We start from the raw sequence: 23,838 nt of genomic DNA, 5'->3' as shown, positions 1-23,838 counted from the left end.
GGGGGGATTTCAACTGGTGTCCAACATGACCAGTTTCTACACATGCCTCTAAATAATATGTCATTGATCAAGCATATTATGTTGGCATTAATTAACAAAACCAGGCTCTACTTTTTGTGAACATGTGTGACCTTAAGAAAATCATTTAGCTTCTGTCTTGTGGAGTTTCCTTTTCTTTACATTTTAAGTTATTTATTTTCTCTATTATAATCATCATAATTACCATCATAATGTTTCCCTTGCATTTTATAGAGATAATCATAGTGTCTACCTCATAGTGTTATTGCATGGGCTACACATATTGACAATACTTCTCAAGTCATAGATGCTCAGATAGAACATAACCTTTATTATTATTGCAATGTGGTTTACTCTCTGCCCATCATTGAATAGAACTCCTGACCAAAAAGCATCATCCCCTACCCACCCAGGAACCCTTACTTATCCATTCAATTTATTGGGTGTTTATTTGAGTACCCACTTGTGCTCCATTCTCTGAGTCAGGCATCAGAGAAAATAAAGATAAAAGAGACCTAGTATCTACTCTAGAGGACCTCAGAGTCTAATAGGGGAGAGAGACACACAACTAGACAGGTATAAAATGATGTGGTATGTGCATACCCACTGGCAAAGATGAGGGATTTCTGGGGGGAAATAATGCCAATGCAAGGTCTTAATAAAAGAGAGAGCAGAGCAGGGTGCAGGAAGAAAATGATGAGCAGTCACTGGGAAGAAGATATTCCAGATAGAAGGAATACCTGAACAAAAACATAAAGGCAAGAAAGAACATGAGTTTGCTTCGGAGTATGGGACTTCAAATGGTTTGGAATTGCTGGAATATAAAATACAATGTAAGAAGTGGCAGAAGATAGTATGGGAGTGGTCAGCAGGGGCTAGATCACAGAGGAACTTTTAGATCATGAACCACTGAAGGCTTTAAACAGAGAAGTGGCACTTTTCACTGCCTCACTGTCAGAGTTCCCCTGTCCATGAAAGGTTCTCTAGATAGGGTAAGATTGAACTATGGCAGTTACCCAAGGCAGGAAGCATAGGAAACAGTTTGCTCTTGAACTAATGAGTGCCCAGTGAGAAGTCTTAGGTAGTTGATTAGGTTTGGGTCAAAACTCCCAAGAATAGAGAATTTTAGAAATATCCATTTGGATTGCCTTCCTCTTTTCCAAGTTAAACCCAAAAGCTGGACAGACAAGTGAGCTTGTGTAGTGAGTTTCTAGATCTTTGAACAAGTCCAGAGGAGACCCCTTACTTCATGGAAGCTGTGTGTCCTGGCCTTAACCTGCCATTCTTAAAGGCCACTAGAGCCTGCTCTGGGTTTAGGACATAATTAGTGGAAACTGAGCGGTCTGTGCTTACAGACTAGCAAGGGTGTTGTGCTCACAGGTGCCTCACAGGCCCATGACCCACTGCTTGTAGGCTTGTATTCCAAGAAGTTCAGCATTCCCACAGCTCAGCCAACTTTGGACATAAATGTCCCAAAATCAGCAAATAAATGCTGTATTGTGGCCAAGGCAACAGCAGCTGCTTCTGAGAATATAATGGGGTAAAGAAGGGACACAGAATGCTTTCCACAGGAAACTGGAATAAAAATGAATTAAAACTCCAATGCTGGATTTTTATGGTTAAGAACCTTTTTAAAAAGATATAAACACCCTATGTTTATGCAAAGTAATGTGGAGAACTGGGTTCTTGATCTAGATAATTTCAAACAAAAATCTTTTTAATACATTCATCTAAAATATTTGGATCATTGAAGGGAAACATCATTTATTGTTTGAGCTATCTGGAATTCCCCACTTCACTGGATTGTATAGACACAGTTCTGAATTACATTTGTCCCAAAAGAAAATATCAGAAATGCTGAATTGAGAAAAAGGGTTGACATTTGAGGGGAGGAATGGGCCTCCTCAAAGCAGTCCAAAAATTCTTTAATAGCTTCAGAAAAATCAACAAGAAAGAAAAGGGTGTTCTAAAATGCTTTTAACTTTTCCTCTCGTTCTCAAGCCTGCACAGAGCCCCTCTTCACTATGGAGTAGAAACATGCTCCTTCAAATTCAAAGCAGCCTACCTGAATGATCACATTTAAATCCCATTTAATCCAGAAGAATATGAGCAAACATCTGCCAACACATCAATAATGAATTTGGTCACTTGGGTCTAGGGCAAGAAAGTCATCCAAGATCGAAAAGGATGTAGTCTTTGAAGGTGGCCATAACAGGGTTCGTCACAGTGTGTGAAGGATTTCAGATGCATTTCTCTTGAAGAAGCCAGAGCACAAATGAATTTAAATTTTTGGAGGACAGATCATCAAATGACTGAATCTCAGAGATTATAAGAATGAATGCCAGGATGTTAATCATTCTTCTCCTTGTCCTCAGTGCCCTGGGTCATTTGTCCACCTAAATATTTAAATAAAATTTCAAAGCATCAACAACATGCATCATCTATCAACAGCTTCCAGGCACTGGAGAGGTATCATGAGGGTCCAGATTATCTGATTTTCTAAAGCCTTTTCAATACATAAGATGCCTCAGTAATATACTCACTATATACAAACATACACACCAGATGATACAGTTATAATTCTTTTGAAGTTTGTTTATAAATGATACCAAAGTATAACTATGTTTTTATCCACAGTCTATAGAGACAGCCAGATTCGGCCTTCAGATGCTTGACAATTCCACAGTTCTCTTCACACCAAACCTCAGTGCTATTAACTGGTAATGTATTTATCTCCTGTGGTCAAATTTCTCCAACAAAACTAAATTTCCTGGAAGGCAAAGATTGGGATTCTCCCTTTGCTTGTCTTTTTCATAGCAAAGTATTGGTTACGGGATGGGCTCAATGAAAATTGTATGTGAACTCAGAGGTACGTTTAAAAGAAAAACACGTTTTCTGGTTTATGGCTAATCCAATCAGACACGTCAATTTAAAAAGACAAAAGGCTTAATGATAGCTTTTGTAACTCAGAAGTTGGTATTTTTGGGGCAATTCCACATCCTCAATGAAGACACTTGGCTGGGTGTCACTGTAGCTCTGAATACTCAGTACAGCTCATACTATACTCCTAGGTCACTACAAAAAGACTTAAAACTCAGGGCTTAACTTCTAGGAAATGAGTACAGGAACCTCAGTGATAAAGACCAATTTGTATTTTCTATCTGCCAGTTTTGGCACATTTCACCATGAGAACACAAGTTCTGCAATCCCCAAAGAGGCCCAGAAGATTACCAAGCTAATCGACAAAGCAGAACTGGCTTTGGTGCATACAAAGGGATTCATCCCAGGGAATTTTGCAAAACTTGAATATATGGACTACGTAGCCCTGGTGATTTCAAATAAGCCAAGGGAAACAAACGAGGCTTTATTTGGGGTTATATAAAATGAGACCATGTCAGAGACACAAATCACAGGGGAAATGTTTCAAATCCAAGGTAAACCATAGCTAAATATTCTCTGTCTGGACAGCTTGCCCTCCAAGAGATGTGAATTTACCCGAGGTCAAATGGAGACCAAGGTCAGAGGCAGGACCTGAAATAAAACCCTTAATTTTCAATTTGCTCCAAACCCAGGCTGAGTATTACACCCAAGGCTAAAATAAGCATTGTATCAGAAATCTGTCAGCCTTGAGCAAAAGGCAGTAAGTTATTTGAAATCATAGAAATCTCATTGTCAAACGATTTGGTTTTAGGCTACTTTTAGGCACTTTGAAATGTATAGAGGGTTCCACAGGGAAACAGCTTGCCAATCCAGCAGTGATATTGAGAAATGCTCAAATGCCCTGTGTACTCGTATGTCATATACATACTGCTTTCACATGCACTATATCATTTGATTTTCATAGTCACTCTGTAAAGTACACAGGACAGGAAAATATCTCTGCCTTTTATGGAGAATACTGGGGCCACAAGAGGTTAAGGAATTTTTTTAACTCTAATGGCTAACAAGGGGTAGTGCAAGACTCTGTTGTTCTTTATACTCACCATGTTTCAATAAGTGAATGTATATTCTCTGCTCTCATTGATTGATGTGGGCGTCTGCATGGAAGATGGAAGGAATATAAAGGAAGAACTCTTGGTCTCAAGGAGCTGGTTGGGAAGACAGGGCTGATAACAAATACCGTTCTTCATCAAATTTAAGAAGCTCTTGTTATCAAAAGATCTGTTTTTTTCCCAATGGTGTTAAAATGTGAAAAAACATGGCTAATCGTGAATTGTAGGATGTCAAAAATTAAAGATGTGTCCCAATTTCCAAAAAGTTGAATGTGAAAAAGATTTCTGTCTTAGAATCCAAGAACTAGGGTAATCCAAGACAATATTTTATAAATATATTATATATATAATACTGTCTTAGATTATATATATAATATATAATAAATATATTGTCTTGGATTATTATATATATAATATATATATATCTGAGAGGTATCAATGACTCCTTTCGGTTGCAGAAACAGTGGAGCAAGGTGAACTAGTTAGTAAGTGACCAGATTGGGGTTCAAACCCAACTCCATTGACTTATAGAGTTTGATTAGCTGATGGGATATGAATGAGACCATGTTCTATAGGTGAAATGTGTGACACCCTTTGAGGTGTCTCTGGTTGGAATTTCCTAAGAAATAGACAAGTCACCTTGGGTATGGTAAAAACCATAGCATAAGATACTCTTCATAGGACTTTAAGACAGTAAATCTTCATGTTAATATGAAGCATGATCCCTGAAAAAAAAAAATAAGTACAGATTTCTGAGTAACTGAGAGGGAATTGGATTTAATATGGTGCCCAGATACTTTATAGATACTGGCCAAAGCCAGAGTGACAAATGCTACCAAAGCATAGACAGAATTTTTCAAAAGACCTTGAAATTGCCCATATCAAATGAATCATGCTGATCTCGAAAAAAACTATGACCATGCTACTCAGAAGAATCTGTCCTCTCAGCAGCCACTTTGGTGAGTTGTAGAGGAAAGGGGAATGGATTATCTGTCTTTGTAAAAAAGAAAGCTTAGAGATAGCAGGAATAAGAGAAACACAATTCTGATAAAACAGGAAGGAGTTGAAGGGAGATCTTTTCGAGCCCAAAGACAATTGATCATTCAAATTGTACAGATTATACATACTATCTGTAAAGATATATATACATATAAATACATATTATCTGTAAAGGCACCTTTTATCATACTACCCCAAAGAATGCTCATTCCTTGGTCAGATAAGTGAGAAATTCTGAATGTTATATTCTTATCCTAAAGGCTCACAACACAGATCAGCATATTAAAGACACTGATAAATCCTGCAGGATGGAGACCTACTTCACTTTAATAGCATTTAAATTGGCAGAATTGGAATTCAACCCTGGTCTGTCTTTGAAGCTCGTCTTCATAACCACTCTGCTGTACTCCTCTATTCTAAATGAATATTTTTCTCTTTAATTTTGAAAAAGCTAAATTAAACATAAAAAGAGAAAGTAAAACACACATATCCATATGCCCAACACTAGAAATTAAGAAGCATGAACATTTTGTCATTTGTTTCTTATTATTTACATAAAAAAGTGGAATGAGAACATTACAGAGTTGAAGAGTTACAAAATTGAATTCCCTTTTGTTCCCCTTCTCAGTCTCTCCCTTGCTAATACTATATTGAAATTACTATGTATTCTTAGAAGTGATGTTTTTCTATTTAATAACAAATATATGTGTTCATAAGCAGTATCTAGCATTCCACTTTTTAAAAATGTTATGTAAATACTATCATACTGTGTGTATCATTCTAAAATTACTTTTTTCATTCAATATAACATTTCTGAAGCTAATCTAACTATTATTTAAACTGTTAAGTGGCATTTTATCATATGAAGACAACAAAGTTGATTTATTTATTTTCTTACAGATGGACATTAAGTTACTTCCAATTTTGCTATTACCAAATAACTGTGTAATAAATATTCTTGTTCTTGTGTCCTTGTGCACTTTTAGAGAGATTCCCTAGGGTATATACCTAGAAGCAGAGTTTCAGAGTCATGGAGTTTGCATATTTCCATTCTTACAGGAGACTGCCAAATTACTCTCAACTGACCTTCTTATCCTTATTCTATTTAGCCCACACATTCCCAAAACACATGAGAAAAATAACCGAGTTTTGCAAAAAGAGTCAGTAAACTTGAGGTCCAAGCTCTAACTGTGACCTTAAGACAGTCACTGAAAAGTTTTCATTCTTAGTTTCCTCAACTGGAAAATCAATTTGGTAATACTTTGCTGAACTTATTCCCTGGGCATTAAAGGTGAAGACAAATAAAACTGAGACAGTGAATATGCTTTGTAAACTAGGAGTGTTGAACCATGTTAATTATTTCTGTTAATAAATACATGCACATAAATCAGTCATTTTTTAAATATCTGAGTGTCTACTATTTAGCATGCATTAGTAACAATTTATCTCTTACACAAAAGAACATGTAGGTTAGTGACTATAGTTAATTTTTTTCAGTTTCTTAAGTGCCATGATAGTAGTGATAGAGAAAGGAGGCAGGAAAATTCTGGGAAGAAGAGAGCAGGTCCCTGGCAAGGGCCCCATCGTCAAGCCTGGAATCATGGCCTAAAGTGAGAACATACATTACTGTTTTCCTGCTCCAATGTTGCCATTTCCAAAACCACCCGTGGCCCACCCTGCCCCTAATCCTGTGCGCATAAAAACCCCAGGCTCAGCCAGCACCAGAGGTGAAGAGGAGAAGCAGCAGAATGTTGTAGACTATAGTTGGACATGGAGAGAAGCGGCTTGACTTCAGAGAGTCATCTTGATGGCATTACTTCAGAGAGGAGTCCAGCTGGGAATGGTCAGATTCTAGGGAAAGATGACCTTTGTGCTCTGTCCCCTTTCAGCTCCCCTTCCTACTGTGAGCCACTTTAATCAGCAATAAAATGGCCCAGATTTGCCATCTCCAATTTGTTTATGCAACCTTATTCCTCCTGGATGCTGGACAAGAACTTGGGTATGGGTGCAAAAGGCTGTTGCACTGACCTTCCACTGAGCTGTTAACACTTAAGCCATCCATAGACAGCAAAGCTAAAAGAACATTAAATGTAACATTCTTTCTGGAGCTTCAAGGGTTGCAGGCAGCCCCCTAGATGCTCCTGCAGAGCCGCATGGAGCTTTGCTCCTGCTGGCGCCCAAAAACGCTCGCCCTGGCTCCTGCACCCTCTCACCTGTGTTCCCCATCCTGTGAGGGGTGGAATGTAGCAGGACCAAGTGAGTGGAGGCTGCCCCTGCTGGTACCAAAGCAGCCAGATAGTTCTAGCATTCATGCACTCCAGTTCCTGCCCACAAAGTGGTCAGAGAAAATTTCCTGCTTCATTTTGGAGGATTGTCTGGAATACATCAGAAGGGTGAGTACATGCAAAAAGGTAGATCTCTCTCTTCCTGCCCTCAGACTTTCCAATGAACTTTGCTGCTTGCAGGGAACAGGATGCAACCCTACCATCTCTATCTTTTGGGTAAAAGGAATGTTGGTTCTGTTTCTCTCACAGAAGTCTTGCTGTCACATGGGACCAGAATAAAGTCCTGAGGCAACTGAAGGCATCTGACCAAGGCCACTCTTCAGTGTTGCCAGAAGGCCCCCAAATCCAGTCCCCAGTGCCCATCAAATCATTGGACAAGAACCCCAGACTTTTCTAGAAGAAGAAAGGTATCTTTCCTTTCTTCTTTCACAGGTTGAAATGGCTCCTATCTAATCTTTTATAATGTTAAGGGTTTTGCTGCAAAATGCAGAAATATTAAGTAGAATGAGTGTTGGGCCCAGCAATCAGATATGCAATTCAGAACAATGTGATTTCCATTTGTTCTTGGAGGTGCCATCCCCTCCCAACAGCTGCAGGAGCACATGGCACACAGTGGCTCCCCTCTTCATGCCCTCCCCTCCCAGCTGGGGCACTTGGGCACATCTGTAGCATGCACATGCCACGCCCAATGGCCACGGTGAATGGGAGAGAACCACAGCTGCCACCAGGGCCCCATGGAAGTCTTGGGGGACAGGGACCCCATGTGGCCAGCTGGCCAGAGTGTCCTGCTCACTGTCCCCTCCTGCCAAGGGCCCATAGAGCCTTCCCTCCCCTGACCAAGGAGTTCAGCTTGGTCTGAAGTAGGGGAGGGATACAGTGATTAAAGGAACCTATTTGTATATGGCAAGGGGTTCTTCTCCCCCTTAAGCTGTTTTTTTCCTCTTTCCTTTTCTATGCAAAAGGGTTCTTTTCCTACCTCAGCACTCTGCTTATAATAGGGAGGCAACAGAGGAATAACCTCCACCTGCTAACAACTGCAAAATTGGCAAGGGCCATCTGGGGCCTAATCCAAATGAATCTATGCAACCCCTGAGATACCATTTTTGTCCCTAACTCAATTCTAACCTTTGAGTTGAAGCCCTAGAAAGGAAAACCAGATCTGAGGGATACAAAGTGAGGCAACAGGTACGGTATAGATGGGCAGGACCAATTCCTGCCAATTAAGCTCCTGCTTCATGGAAGGAGGCCACGAGCCATGGCATAGATAAGGCCCAGGGAACACAAACATGGCCGACAGTAGTAGGAATGGAGGCGTGGGTGAGTGCAGACAATTTGTAGTCTCTGCACCCTCCTTGCTTCATGGGTGCAGGCCTCAATGGCACCCATGGGTGGCGTCTGTCTAAGGTTGCTAGATCTTGGGGATAACAAAACAGAAAAGGGGGATGCCTGCTTTCTCTCTCTCTCATACCCTGAGTTTTCATTGAGAGAAGGAAGGAAAATGAGGGAAGCCTATTTCCCTCTTTCAGAATGGGCAAGCAGCTATCTTCACCATCCTCAGTCTATACTCCACTGGAGTGTATCCTGAATCACTGGGATTGCCTTGACCCTCTGGAGGACTCTGGAGGAAAAATGCTTCCTAGCCCTCTGCACAAAGATTTGGCCAGATTATGATCTGCAGGAAGGACTGGCTTGGCCTCAGGAAGGAACCATCCATTTCAATACTATCCTGCAGTTGGACCTTTTCTGTAAATGTGACGGCGAACAGTCTGAGGCCCCATATGTGCAGGCTTGTAGGGCAATCCAGACTTTTGCCGACAGTGTAGCATTGATCCAGCCCTCGTACTTGCCCTCTCAGGAGAGGCTGCTAGGGGCAATCCCAGGGAACTAAAGAAATAAACCCCACAGGCACCTCTAGCAGGGGAGCCAGTTCACTCCAGCCCTGCTCCTCTGGGCCTACCCTGTTCTCCCTATCCAACTTCTCTCTCACTTGCTCCCTCTAGAAATCTTTACCCTAGACAAGCCCCAGTCTCACTCTTGCCCCTCCAACAAATACCTGGTGAATTTGGTCCCAGTAAGGTCCAGGTCCCTTTCTCTCCACAGGACGTAAGGCAAATTAAGGGGGATCTTGGCAAGTTGTCAGACGACCCTGACAGACATCTAAAGGCTTTCCAGAATTTAACCCAAGGGTTTGTGTTTTTGTCATTGCTGCTGCTGTTATTTTGAAATGGAGCCTTGCTCTGTTGCCCAGGCTGGAGTACAGTGGCGTGATCTCGGCTCACTGCAACCTCCAAGGTTCAAGCAATTCTCCTGCTTCAACCTCCTGAGTAGCTGGGATTACAGGCACCCACTACCATGCCTGGCTAATTTTTTACACTTTTAGTAGAGATAGGTTTTCACCTTGTTGGCCAGGCTGGTCTCTAACTCCTGGCCTCAGGTGATCTGCCCACCTTGGCCTCCCAAAGTGCTGGGATTATGAGCATGAATTCCCAGCCGAACCCAAGTATTTGAACTCTCCTGGAAAGATGTTATGTTACTTTTGAATCAAATCCTGACTAACACTGAGAAGCAGGCCACGCTACAAGCAGCAGAGGGATTTGGGGATGAGCTTTGTATCACATATGGTGTCAGGCAAGGGGTTGAACTTTATCCAACTGGAAGAGAAGCAGTACCATTGGATGACCCTGGATAGGATCCCAATGATGAGATGGGAGAATGAAAGAGGAGATACTTTCAGTTGTGCATAATAGAGGGCTTACACAGGATTAGAACTAAGCCTCTCAATTATACCAAGCTATCCATGACAGCCCAGGGATTTGATGAGAATCCTACTGCCTTCCTGGAGAGGATAAAAGAGGCATTCATAAAGCACACCTCTCTATCTCCTGCTTCAGTTGAGGAACATCTAATCCTAAAAGAAAAATGTATTACTCAGGAAGCCCCTGATATCAGGAGGAAGCTGCAGAATAAGGGCCTGGCACCAGATAGTACTTTAGAGAACCGCCTCAAAGTGGTCATCACGGTCTTTTACAGTAGGTCCCTGGAATAGATTCTTAAATTTATTATACCCAAATAAAGACCTGGGAGGTTGACAGAGTTATCTCCATCAACCCAGAAGAGCACCCAAAGTTCCAATGTGAATAGATGAGGAACATCAAGCTAAAAATCACAAAAGATAAATTTTAATAATTAACCTTCCATGGATATCCTCCTTATAGTCTTGCCTATGCTTGCTGTTTTTACTTTTTTTCTGTTCTATACCATGGGGTACAATGTTGTTTTCAGAATGGTTAGTATATATCACTTATTTCTGTAACCTTTGGCACTTGATTCTCTCCTTTTAACTCCTCTTTGTACAACAGACATTTGATCCATGCATACTTAACCTTATAAAACTTGTTTCTTTTCACCGATAAGCCATCAAACTCTAAATAGTCAGGCAACTGGAGCCTTGGATGATGGCTCCCTTTTGCCAGGAACCCTTAGGCAGACCTCTGGGAGAAATCTGACTCCCAATCTCCCCAAAACAACGCCCTCTGACAGCAGGAAGTAACTAACACCTGACATCATCTGTATTCTAATCACAGTTACATGTACCTCTTCAGGGGGGGAAATGATAGGGATAGGTGGCAGGGAAATTCTGGGGAGAAGAGGGCGGATCCCCACCCTCAAGCCTGGAATGGTGGCCAAAAGTAAGAATATACATTCCTGTTTTCCCACTCAAATGTTGCCTTTTCCAAAACCACCCATGGCCCTCCTGGTCCCCTATCCTGTACCTATAAAAACTCCAGGCTCAGCCACCAGAGAGAGGAGAAACATCTGGACACTGGAGACTATGGTTGGACATCAGAGAGAAGTAGCTTGACTTCAGAGGGACAGCTTGACGCGTTGCTTTGGGGCTAGACTCCAGGGGAAGATTATCTTCCCACTTCATTTCCTTTTCAGCTCCCCTTCCTACTGAGAGCCACTTTCATTGGCAATAAAATCCTCCACATTTACCATCTCCAATTTGTTCATGCAACCTCATTCCTCCTGGATGCTGGACAAGAACTCAGGTGCAGGTGCAAAAGGCTGTCACACTGACCCTTCACTGATCTGTGAACACTTAAGCCATCTATAGATAGCAAAGCTAAAAGAGCATTGACTGTAACACTCTTTCTGGGGCTTCAGGGGTCACCAGAATCCCCCTAGACACTGCCACGGGGCCACACAGAGTTTTGCTCCTGCCAGTGCCCAAAAGTGCTAGTCCCAGCTCCTGCACCCGCTCACTGTGCTTCCCCTTCCTGTGAGGGCTGGAATGCAGCAGGACCAAGTGAGTGGTGTCCATTCCTACCAGCACTGAAGTGGCTGCTGGCTATTTCTAGTGCCCGGGCACTCCAGTTTCACCCATGAAGAGGTCAGGAAAATTTTCTGCTTCAGTAGGTGCTTTATGGCAAACTTCTCATTGTTTATAATTCTAAAATTCACTTGCTAATTGATTGGCTGAAATTCAAAACAAATTTTTGTTATTATTTATAAATTATTGATACATAATAATTGCACATGTGACTTTGTCCATTAAACAACTATGATGAAATAAGCAAACAACTGAAGAACACAAGGAAGAATGAAATAATTTTCATTGTGAACAATAAAAATCATTCTACAAAGCAAGTTTAAGCATGGCTTATGATTCTTTTAAGTTGTTTCTAAAGATGTACCATTTCTGAATTTCTTGGGGTTTGCAAACTCGTTTTCTCTGAACAACAAACAAATAAAACAAAACAAAAAACCAAGGCACCTGTAATCTAGCCTTTGATTTTGAAGGAGGTTGATAGAGTAGGATAAATAATTCTTTCACAAAGATATTTCACTGATAACATGTTGATGTATTTATTCAAATTGAATCTGTTTTCTGAAAACAGCTTTATTATCTCCTAGTGTTAGTATCTCACTCTGCTTTTAATTTCACATAACTGAGCAGTATTCACCATCATTTGCCAGTCAACCAACACAGACACTATGTTTTTCAAAGACTAATGCATGCTCTGATTATCTTTACACTGAATTGTTCACCTGATAAAAAATGAAAATATATGCCTGTAACTTTTTGTGAGTTTGCTATTTCTATTTCTGCTCTGAAGAAAGTGGCATGGTTTAACCAATAAATTGGCAACCCCATTAGCTCAAAAATACTCCCCTGGGGAAATATTTGCTAAATTAGCATCGCTGGTCAATGCTTTCAAGAAGACTATACAATTATAGCCAGATAAATACATTTCACATACACTTTGAGGATTAATATTAGTCTCTAACAACCTAGAAACCAAGATCATAATTACTGACTGCCGTTTATCCTCATTGTTTAGGTAACTGTCCCTCAATACATGACCAATTTGGAACCTGGGAGTCTTGAGAGAAAGCATCAGGTCTGCTGCAAAACAAATTTTTCAAAAGAACACTGATTAGGTGATCTGTATTCAAGCTTGTCTATAAATTTTTTAGGGCAAAGGGAGCCAACATATACAGAGTACAAGGTACATGTAATAGAAGATGTGCTAAATAATTTTTCACATCTTATGTAATGTATTCTCCCTAACAACCCTGTGATATAGTCTTAATACTCCCTGTCTCACACATAGGGAGTTTAAGGTCCAGAGAAGTCAATTAAACTGCCCGAGATCACAAAACTAGAAAACAATTGAGTCCAAATTTGGACCCAGGACTGGTGCTACACAGAAGTGCAGTGCTACTTCACCATTTACAAGGCCAAGTCTATAGGAAAGTAAATGCCAATAAGTGGCAAGAAAGGGTGTGATAGCTCTGAGAATGTGTGTGCCGCTGGCCAGAGCCACTTCAATCTTCCAGTAACTCATGAGCAGTAAATGTAGCAACTCAAGTATTAGTTATCTTCCCAGCAAGCATTAGTAGAGAAGAAGGAACTACAAAAAGAAAACATGTTTCTTAGGGATTACAGACAGAACTGTTTTCCAAGCCTGTCGGAGCAGAGTGACCTTTCTGTAATGACTAACATCTGTATAGCTCTCCATGGCTTACATACGGAAGGTATCTGTAAAATGTAGAAAGATGAAAGAGAATTTTGATGTATGATAGTTGGAATCCTACAGACTATTTCTCATCTTTTGTTGTTGTTGTTGTTCACATAAGTGCTCATAAATCAGAGTGTATGTCTACACTACATATATTATTATAAACATGAAGTTATGAGAGAACTATTGAAACTAAACATGAAATCAAGTAAATCTCTTCAAGGACAAAATTCTTTTCTGTCAAACCCCATTAAAATTGTATGTGAAGCTGCAGTAACCAATTGGTACAAATAATATAAAGAAAATTCCCGTTCATATCAGCAACAAAAACTGAAAGAAAATTATAGATCAAATTTCACTTAGAACATACTATGGTTTTGATAGCATTGTTAAGCTAGCCTTACAAAATATGTTGGCTGGCCTCCCACCTTTTTATATTGTTTGGAACCATTCGAATAAGATATGAATTATCCATTCCATAAGGTTGTGCTGGAATTCACCCATAAAGTCATCTGGGCCTTGGGCCTTTTCTTAGAAAATATTTCTGGCTTCTGTTTCAATTTCTTTTAGTTTATTGGCCTATGGTGTTGGGCCCATTTTGACAACTTATATTTTCCTTAAAATATTCTGATCATGTAGTTTCTCTATGCTTAACTTTTAGTTTTATGTTACTGCATACAGTGAGCATGGTTTATATAATGTCAGTCCTGATGAGGCCTCCCTTTGTGGCATGGTAGGTAATCATCTTTTGCACCTGTTCCTTGTCTCTGACTAAAAGCTGTATTATTCCTGTTTATTGAATTTAAAGTTCTTTAGTTGGTATTTGATCCTATATACTTTAGTGTTGATAGTTTTTACATTTATTTTTATAATCTTAATTTATGTTTTTCTCTTGCCATATTATTGCTTTAGTTCCCTTGAGCATTTGGGTACACTGTGCACATTTTTTTGTTCCATTTTCCCTATGCTGCTTTAAAGTTATACATTCTCTTTCTCTTTCCAAAATAATGTAGAATTAGTCAGTATTGCTATTCACCCCCAGCCCAAATATGACAAGAAGCTTAGCATGTATTTACTGCTTTTAGCTAACCCACAGATTCCTAAACTCTCAATGTAGCCTTAGATACAACTTAATAATTTTGTGAAATGGGGTTTTTAAAATACAGTTAGTATTTAGAGTGTTTCCTTTGTTCATCATTGATTCTTATATTCTACGATTTTCTTAGATTCAGTTTTCTTGTGGTTAGACTATATTACCGAGTACTAATAGTTTTCCTCCTCCTCCTGAGAGGGTCCTTGATTGGTAAACTTTGTGTGATCTTGTTTGTTTGAAAATGTCTTTACCCTTACACTTGAAGGAAAGTTTGCCTGATTATTAAATTCCAGATTTAATGGCAGTCTTTCCTCAAATATTCTGAAAATATTTTCTATCATCTTCTTGTTTCTAATATTGTTAATGAAAAAAAATTAAACTGATACCCATTGCTTTGGAGATAATCTCATCATTCTCCCTTGTTGCTTTTAGGAATCAACTTTCTACTTTTTCTATTTTAAAGGTGTATGACAGTCTAGGGTTGTTTTTTTTGTTTGTTTGTTTATATGAGATTTTATTTGGTGGACTCTTTAAATATTCTCTCTCCTCCATTTTAACTATTCTGTCTTTATGACTCTTCTATTAAGTGAGTACTGGAACTTTTGGATCTAGTTTCCACGTCTCTTAACTTTTCTTTCTTCCTTTCTACCTCTTTTTTATTAATATTTCGTGCTGTGTTTTGAAAAAAAAAATTCTCAGTTTAGATTTTTGGCTCAGTGGTTTGCTCTTCAACTCTATCCAGTACAGTATGTTGTTTACCATACCTAATGAATTTTTATACACAAGCACATATGTACATATGCACATGTATGTACACACATATACATATACATGTACATACATACATATTTCACCCCAGGTTGTTAATAAGTTATTATTTGTTTGTTTACATACACCTGTTTCTGTTTTATGAGCTCCTGTTGTTATTTCAATAATTTTTATTTTACCCCTTTAAGGATCTTAAATTCCTAAAGTCCTTTTCTCTCTTCTTTCTCTCTTTCCATATATATATATATATATATTTTTTTTTTTTTTTTTTTTTTTTTGAGACAGAATCTCACTCTGTTGCTTAGGGGGGAATGCAGTGGCGTGATCTTGGCTCACCACAGCCTCCACCTCCCAGGTTCAAGCAATTCTCCTGCCTCAACCTCCTGAGAAGCTGGGACTACAGGCACCCGCCACCATACCTGGCTAATTTTTGTATTTTTAGTAGAGACAGGGTTTCACTATGTTGGCCAGGCTGATCTTGAACTTCTGACCTCAGGATCTGCCTGCCTTGGCCTCCCAAAGTACTGGGATGACAGGCATGAGCCACCACGCCTGGCCTATATTATATATTTTTAAAACTTTTACAGTTTAATTTTATGATGAAGACTTTTATAGAAACATTAACAAAATGCAGGAATCTGATACATTTCTTTTTGAGGATAATTCAATAGCTTAATTATTATTATTTTATTTTTAAACTTCGTGAGCCCTTAATAACCTTTAAACTGTGACTCTAGCCAACTATCTTTACTTATGGTTCAATTATTGCTTCCTTTCCTATTACTTTTCTAATGTATTTATTGTATAAAAAGAGCAAGGGTTTAATGATAACAGGAAGATGTTTTTCTTTATAGTACCAGATGCTTAAAAACCTGGATACTGTTAGATTTTCATGTGACTTTGATTTTTGCATTTTTCTTTTGTAAAAATCAAAGTTGTATTTGTTCTTTTCAGAGTTGCCCAGCTCTTTTTTCCTTTGTCCAAAATGGTTCTAAATTGAATACAATAAATCTGTGTAGAATCAATTTTATTCTAAATGAAACTAAAAAAAGTGCCTTGCATCATTAAGAAAAAAAAAATCCTCAGTACCTCTAAATTAGTATGTAGAACATTAAAAAGTTAACATTTTCTGTAGTTTATATTTATATTTATTTATTTATTTATTTTTGAGATGGAGTTTCACTCTTACTGTCCAGGCTGGAGTTCAATGGCGCATTCTCAGCTCACCGTAACCTCTGCCTCCTGGATTCAAGCAATTCTCCTGCCTCAACCTGCCGAGTAGCTGGGATTACAGGCATCCACCAACACACCTGGCTAATTTTTTGTATTTTTAGTAGAGACAGGGTTTCTCCATGTTTGTCAGGCTGGTCTTGAATTCCCGACCTCAGGTGATCCTCTCGCCTCCACCTCTCAAAGTGCTAGGATTACAGGCGTTAGACGTGGCTCCCGGCTTTTTTCTTTTTAAATCAAGTTAGTTTAAACTGAAAGTATGAGGCTTCCCAATACCTTAGTAAATTATTTGAAGTGTGAAATATTTACTCTTTCATTTTATGTTGCCTTATGATTCTGTGAGATTGTTCCAGCTGAGACAGAAGCTTTTCTTTGAAGATGCATTTATTGGGGAAAGTGATTTGTAGGATTCTATTGTATTTTAAATTAGTATTTAAATCGGTTTTTACATTCACTTAACCCAAAGTTCTCCCCAAATCTGCTTCAGCAAAGTGACTTTATGGGTCATTGGTTCTTCATGTTATTATTTGTATGTGTAAAAACCGGTAAAAAAAGAAAAATATTTTTGCCATTTTTACTAATGATATGAGGGAAGAGAGGAGTATTTTTAACTTTCTATAGTTATGACTTCAGGGTAATAGAAACAAAACTTCTTTGCATCTCACTTTTCCCAGTCCTCTCTTGAGGTGCTTTACTGATGGGAATGATTTCTATATGTTCCCTTGGCTCCAAGAGGTCCTATTGCACCAAGTTACTTGCTTGGCTTTCCTCTCTATAATGTAATGACACAGTAAAAGTTTTTTGTTTTTTTTTTAGATAGAGTCTGGCTCTATCACTCAGGCTGGAGTGCAGTGGTGTGATCTGGGATCACTGCAACTTCTACCTCCCAGGCTCAAGCAAGACTCCTGCCTCAACTTCCTGAGTAGCTGGGACTAGAGGCGCATAGCACCAACACCCCTGGCTAATTTTTGCATTTTTACTAGAAACGGTGTTTCACCATGTTGCCCAGGCTGGTCTGGAACTCCTGAGCTCAAGTGATCTGCCCGCGTTGGCCTCCCAAAATCCTGGGATTACAGGCAGGAGCTGCTGCACCTGACAGTAAAACCTATTTTATCCAGCATAGTGGGAGACTGGAAAAGTTGTTGTTGATTAAGAGTTCATTCCTGTTGATCAAGATTGTGTCCTCTTCTGATTTCCTTTCCATTCTCTTGTCTTACCACCCTGAAAACAGCTATTTTTGATCCCATAGTGATCTGGTATTCTGTTGTGTGATTAGGTCATTTGGTGTACAGTGGTCTAGTGGAGTCAAGATTTACATTGGGTGTTCAAAAATGCCAGTTGGTAAAGTACCAATAACATAGTTTTCCTGTATATAGATCACTATAGGATAGGTCAGCAAAGATCTCTATTGCAATCTAGTAATAATCTATGCCGCTTCATTCGGCAGAAACTCTGCTTAAATGAGTCTTCATACCAGTAAATTCTGATTTTTTTAAATGAAGCAGTTAATATTTTTAAAAATTAGTTTCATAAATACACATATCCTGTCTAGCAGTCTGGCTAAAAATACAGATTTGGTTATTGGTATTAATTTATAGCTGGTCATTTGCCACTTTTTATAACCACTATAATTTTTATGTTGCCATTAAAGTGCCTGCTCAGTACTGTCTATTAAAGACAGACTCTCACAAACACTAGAAAAATGAAATGTCCTCATCTTTAGCACAGTGTTAATGTGGACAAAACAAGAGGTCTATTCTTTCCGTCATACAAAAACATTGCAAGTTTTGTTTTTTTCTTGAATCTATTTGTCCACCTCATGTTCAGCTAGTTCTGGTACCTCTTCCTATTCTTTCTCACTTCAATTTGGTTCCATTTCTATGATTTCTTTATTTTCACTGCTCTTTTGTGATGGTTAACTATAATCCATTTAATTCTGATTTATTTTCTACAGTATTTGAATAACGTATGAGTGACCACCCAGTCACTATTACATTAAATATGTAATTTGGGCACCAAATTTAAAGTGGAATTACATAAAAACAGACTACATTACTGTCCATTTTTAAAGTATGAAATTTAAATGTTGAAAATATTCAATCTGGAATGGCACTGTTCTTACCTTCTAACTTAAGCTCATTGGTTCATGTTAATTTCTTATCTCTTAGATGTTTAAACAGCACTTTCTTCTATTTGTATCTACTCTATGATGGAAACATTATACCATGATAGCTTTTGCTACCAACTCTCAACCACTTAACTTATAGAGAAGAATATTTATTTAGGGGGATTTTGTGCTTCATCTGAGCTCAGAAGTAATGCCAGAAAATGTTAAGCATGTACTTTTTAAGAACATATAAGGATTTTAATTGGCTTACACTATGCTACTTCAAGTGAACTAGAAGTATTTAACAGTAGTCTTGAATTATAAGGTTGAGATGTGTGTATCAGGATCTCAACTTAATGTAAAGTAAATGAGGAGGTTACCTGGCAGATTTTTTTTTTTTTTTTTTTTTTTTTACTTTTATTTTAGGTTCAGGAGTACATGTGCGGGTGTGTTACATAGGTAAACTCGTGTCATGGGGGTTTGTTGTACAGATTATTTCATCACCCAGGTACTAAGCCTCTTACCCAGTAGTTATTTTTTCCTGGCAGGTTTTTTAAAACAACTGGTTTAATCCACAATCCCATAACAAACATAGCTTCACTTCAATATTTACTTTATCTGTTCATTCAACAATGCTCCAACAAGAAACCAAGAAGAAATAACTTAGAATTACTAAACAATTTTTTATTGATCAGAAAAGTAACTTTCTAGGGTCTTTGAAGGCTGGATTTTTTTGTCTTCCCTGTCCATGGAAGCTAAAAAAATCATGCACAATATTCAGGTTTACATGTTAGCTCTCTCTTATAGGGAGTTGCCATACCTCACAGTTCAAAGTGTACTCTGTAGATCAGCAATGTTAAACTTATATGTAATTGCGATTTACTACGTAGCAAAAGTGATTCAAGAAGAAAAACAACCTACCATTTATTCACCTTTGTACAGGCGATTGCATATGTTACCCTACTTTTAATATTTGCACTTGGATAAAACGCTTATGTGTATATAGGAAAGTCACAGTGCAAGATGCTGTTAGCACAGGTACAAAGTATTAGAAACTATTTTGTGAAGATTAATGATTGTATTAAGTAACTAAACAAATAAGGTCCTTGTCTGATTGGTTTACTAATGCTATTTCCTATGATAAGAAGTTATCTACTTCTTGACCTTGCTGTGACCCTGTTGCAGTGTAGTTATTTCTCATGGGTTTACTGATGTTTGCTTGTGAGTTATCTTCTGCAACAGAATTCTGATCCCTGTGTCGTGAGCTATAGTGTCTTTCTTATGGCTTATGGCTTTCCATTTTAGGTCCCTGCCTCTACGTGACTTATTGTGAAACAGTCCTAATTTATTTCTGGGATTTCCACTCTCCATTTTTGTCTATGGATTGGCCTTTGAATAAAGAAAAATTATCTTCCTTTTTCAAAATGTAATTGTTATTACTTCAGTATTTAAATATGTCATTTATCTTATTTTCCTGGGCCTGGGCAAGAAGGAAAGGTTTCAGTATATGCTCATTCAATTTTATTTGTACTTCTACTTGTCATTGCCTTATCTAGTTCAATATGATAGTATTCAGCAAGACAAGGTTCACAGTAGCTGTATCTTTATTATGCTTCAAAAATAATTTGTTATATTGAATGTTTTTTCTTAAATTTTGCTTTGACTTTTACATTTAAGTCTTTAATCCATCTTGAGTTAACTTGTGTATATGATGTAAGGAAGGGGTCCAGTTTCAACCTTCTGCATATAGCTATCCAGATAACTGGCTTCCCAGCACCATTCACTGAATAGGGAATCCTTTCCCCATTGCTTATATTTGTCAGGTTTGTTCAAGATCAGATGGTTGAAGGTGTGTGGTCTTATTTCTCTTTTCTGTTCCATTCGTCTGTGTGTCTGTTTTTGTACCAGTACCATGCTGGTTTAGTTACTGTAGCCCTGTAGTATAGTTTAAAGTTGGGTAGTGTGACTTGCTTTGTTCTTTTTGCTTAGGATTGTCTTGGCTATTCAAGCACTTTTTTGGTTCCATATGAATTTTAAAATAGTTTTTTCTAGTTCTGTGAAGAATCTCAATGGCAGTTTAATAAAAATAGCATTGAATCTATAAATTGCTTTGGGCAGTATGGCCATTTTAATGACATTGATTCTTTCTATCCATGAGCATGGAATGGTTTTCCATTTGTTTGTATCATCTCTGATTTCTTTGAGCAGTGGTTTGTAGTTCTCCTTGTAGAGATCTTTCACCTCCCTAATTAGATGTATTCCTAGGTATTATATTTTTGGGGGGCTATAGTGAATGGGAGTTGGTTCCTGATTTAGCTCTAGGCTTGACTGTTTTTGGTGTATGGGAATGCTAGTAATTTTTGTACATTGATTTTGTATCCTGAGACTTTGCTGAAGGTGTTTGTCAGCTTAAGAAGCTTTGGACTGAGACTATATGAGGTTTTCTAAACATAGGGTCATGTCATCTGCAGCCAGGGAGAGTTTGATTTCCTTTCTTCCTATTTGGATGCTCTTTATTTCTTTCTCTTGCCTGAGTGCCCTGGCTAGGACTTCCAATACTACGTTGAATAGGAGTGGTGAGAGAGGACATTCCGGGTTTTCAAGGGAATGCTTCCAGCTTTTGCCCATTCAGTATGATGTTAACTGTGGGTTTGTCATGTATGGCTCTTATTACTTGAGGTATGTTTCTCAATACCTAGTTTATTGAGAATTTTTAACACAAATGGACGTTGAATTTTATCAAAAGCCTTTTCTTTCTGCATCTATTGAGATAATCCTATGTTTTTTGTCATTAGTTATGTTTATGTGATAAATCACATTTATTGATTTGCATATGTTAAACCAACTTTAAAGCCTGTTTGATCATGGTGGACAAGCTTTTTGATTTGCTGATGGATTCAGTTTGCCAGTATTTTGTTGAGGATTTTTGCATCAACATGCATCATGGATGTTGGCCTCAAGTTTTCTTTTCATGTTACATCTCTGCCAGGTTTTGGCATCAAGATGATGCTGACCTGGGAGACAACCTAGGCCAATACCATTCAGGACATAGGCACAGGCAATGATTTTATGACAAAGATGCCAAAAGCAATTGCAACAAAAGTAAAAATTGACAAATGCGATCTAATTAAACTAAAGAGCTTCTGCACAGCAAAAGAAACTATCAACAGAACAAAGAGACAACCTACAAAATGGTAGAAATTTTTCGCCAACTATGCATCTGACAAAGGTCTAATATTCGGCATGTATACGGAACTTAAACAAATTTACAAGAAAAAGCAAACAACCTCATTCAAAAGTGGGCAAAGGACATGAAAAGACACTTTGCAAAAGAATACATAAATGCAGCCAAGAATCAAGTGAAAAAAGCTCGACATCACTGATCATTAAAGAAAAGCAAATCAAAACCACAATGAGATACCATCTCACACCAGACAGACTGGCTATTATTAAGTCAAAAAAATAACAGATGCTGGCGAGGTTGTGGAGAAAACAGAATGCTTTTACACTGTTGGCGGGAGTGTAAATCAGTTTAACCACTGTGGAAGACAGTGTGGTGATTCCTCAAAGACCTACAGATGGAAATACCATTCGACCCAGCAATCCCATTACTGGGTGTATACTCACAGGAATATAAGTCATTCTATTATAAATACACACGCATGCATAATTAATCACAGAACTACTCACAAAAGCAAAGACATGGAATCAACCTAGGTGCCTATCAGCGGTGGACTGGATAAAGAAAATGTGGTACATATACACCATGGTATACTATGCAGCCATAAAAAAGAACAAGATCATTTCCTTTGCAGGAATGTGGATGGAGCTGGAAGCCATTATCCTTAGCAAACTAATGCGGGAACAGAAAGCCAAATGCCACACATTCTCATTTATAAGTGGGAGCTAAAACGATGAGAACACATGGACACATACAGGAAAACAACACATGCTGAAGCTTAGTGAAGGCGAGAGGGTGGGAGGAGGGAGAGGATGAGGAAACATAATTAGTGGGTACTAGGCTTAATACCTGAGTGACGAAATAATCTGTACAACAAACTCTCATTACACAAGTTTACCTATATAATAAACGTGCACATGTACCTCGAAACTTAAAAGTTTTTTTTTTAAAGGGAAAAATTGCTTTGATGTTAACATTAACATATCTTTTTTCTCATTGAATTCACAACATCTACCACTGTTCATAATTTTGCTTTTAAACTTTCAAGGTGTGTTAAATGGATTCCATGGATGCTTTTAGTTAAAACTAACATCTGTCATCTTGTACTATATTATTACTATATCGTTTTGGAGCTTTCCTGTTACTAATTATATACATTGCTACTTGTAAGATTTTCAAAATTATTTTTAAACCTCAGTGACTTTTATCTTGATCAGGAATCAGAAAGTATCTTGTTAATTCCCTAGTTTTCTCCCATCCTTCCCTATGGTCTTTGTTGATGTAATCCTGGATTTTAAATCCAAATAATTTAGAATAATACTGTTTATTTTGTTTTCAACTGAGAAAAATATTGAAAACCTATAACCATACTTACGATAATTTGGTCTTTTCTACTTTCTGCTTTCACTGGCTTCAATTCTTACACCCAAAACTTTTATACTGTTACTTTACTAGGCTTGATCATTTTGTTCTGCTTCATTTTTCAGTAGGTTAAAGAATGGCTTCAAATAAAAATTTTCAAGAAGGGTACATGATTAACCTATTTTCTCAGTTTATATGTGTCTGTTTCGTTTATCACTGTATCTAAAGTGCCTGATATTGAATAAGTATGGTTATATTTGTAGAGAAAAAACTCAGTTCAATAATGTTTTAGTACTTTCCCAGGAGTCTGAGGTCAAACTCCTGACCTCAGGTGATCCACCCACCTTGGCCTACCAAACTGCTTGGATTATAGGTGCGAGCCACTGCACCCACATGAAAGACTAAGATAACTTGGTTGCACATAAAATTCTTGCTTCCTAGTTATTTTTTCTACCTCAAAACTCTGTAAGCATTGAATTTATCAATATGAAGAAGACTGAGCCTATATTTTTCTTATTATTGTTTTTTCTGTCTGTATTTTTATTACATTTTTCTTTATCCTCTTACTCCAGAAATCATGCCTGGATGAATGTAAATTTAATTCTCTTTTCACTGATTTTCTCCTGGAATGGGGTTAGCCCTTTATATCTTTAAATAGCTCTCACTTCATTTCAGTTAAGATTGTTTTGTCTTATATTTATATTTTTCATTAATAATTTGATTCTATTTGTGCTGTTCTCTTTTTCCTTTTTTTTTTTTTTTTTTTTTTTTTTTTTT

This window comes from Piliocolobus tephrosceles, chromosome 10 (genome assembly GCF_002776525.5).
Source record: "Piliocolobus tephrosceles isolate RC106 chromosome 10, ASM277652v3, whole genome shotgun sequence".
NCBI classification, from domain to species: Eukaryota; Metazoa; Chordata; class Mammalia; order Primates; family Cercopithecidae; genus Piliocolobus; species Piliocolobus tephrosceles.
The sequence above is the reverse complement of the archived record's forward strand: the minus strand, read 5'-3'. Positions refer to the sequence as shown.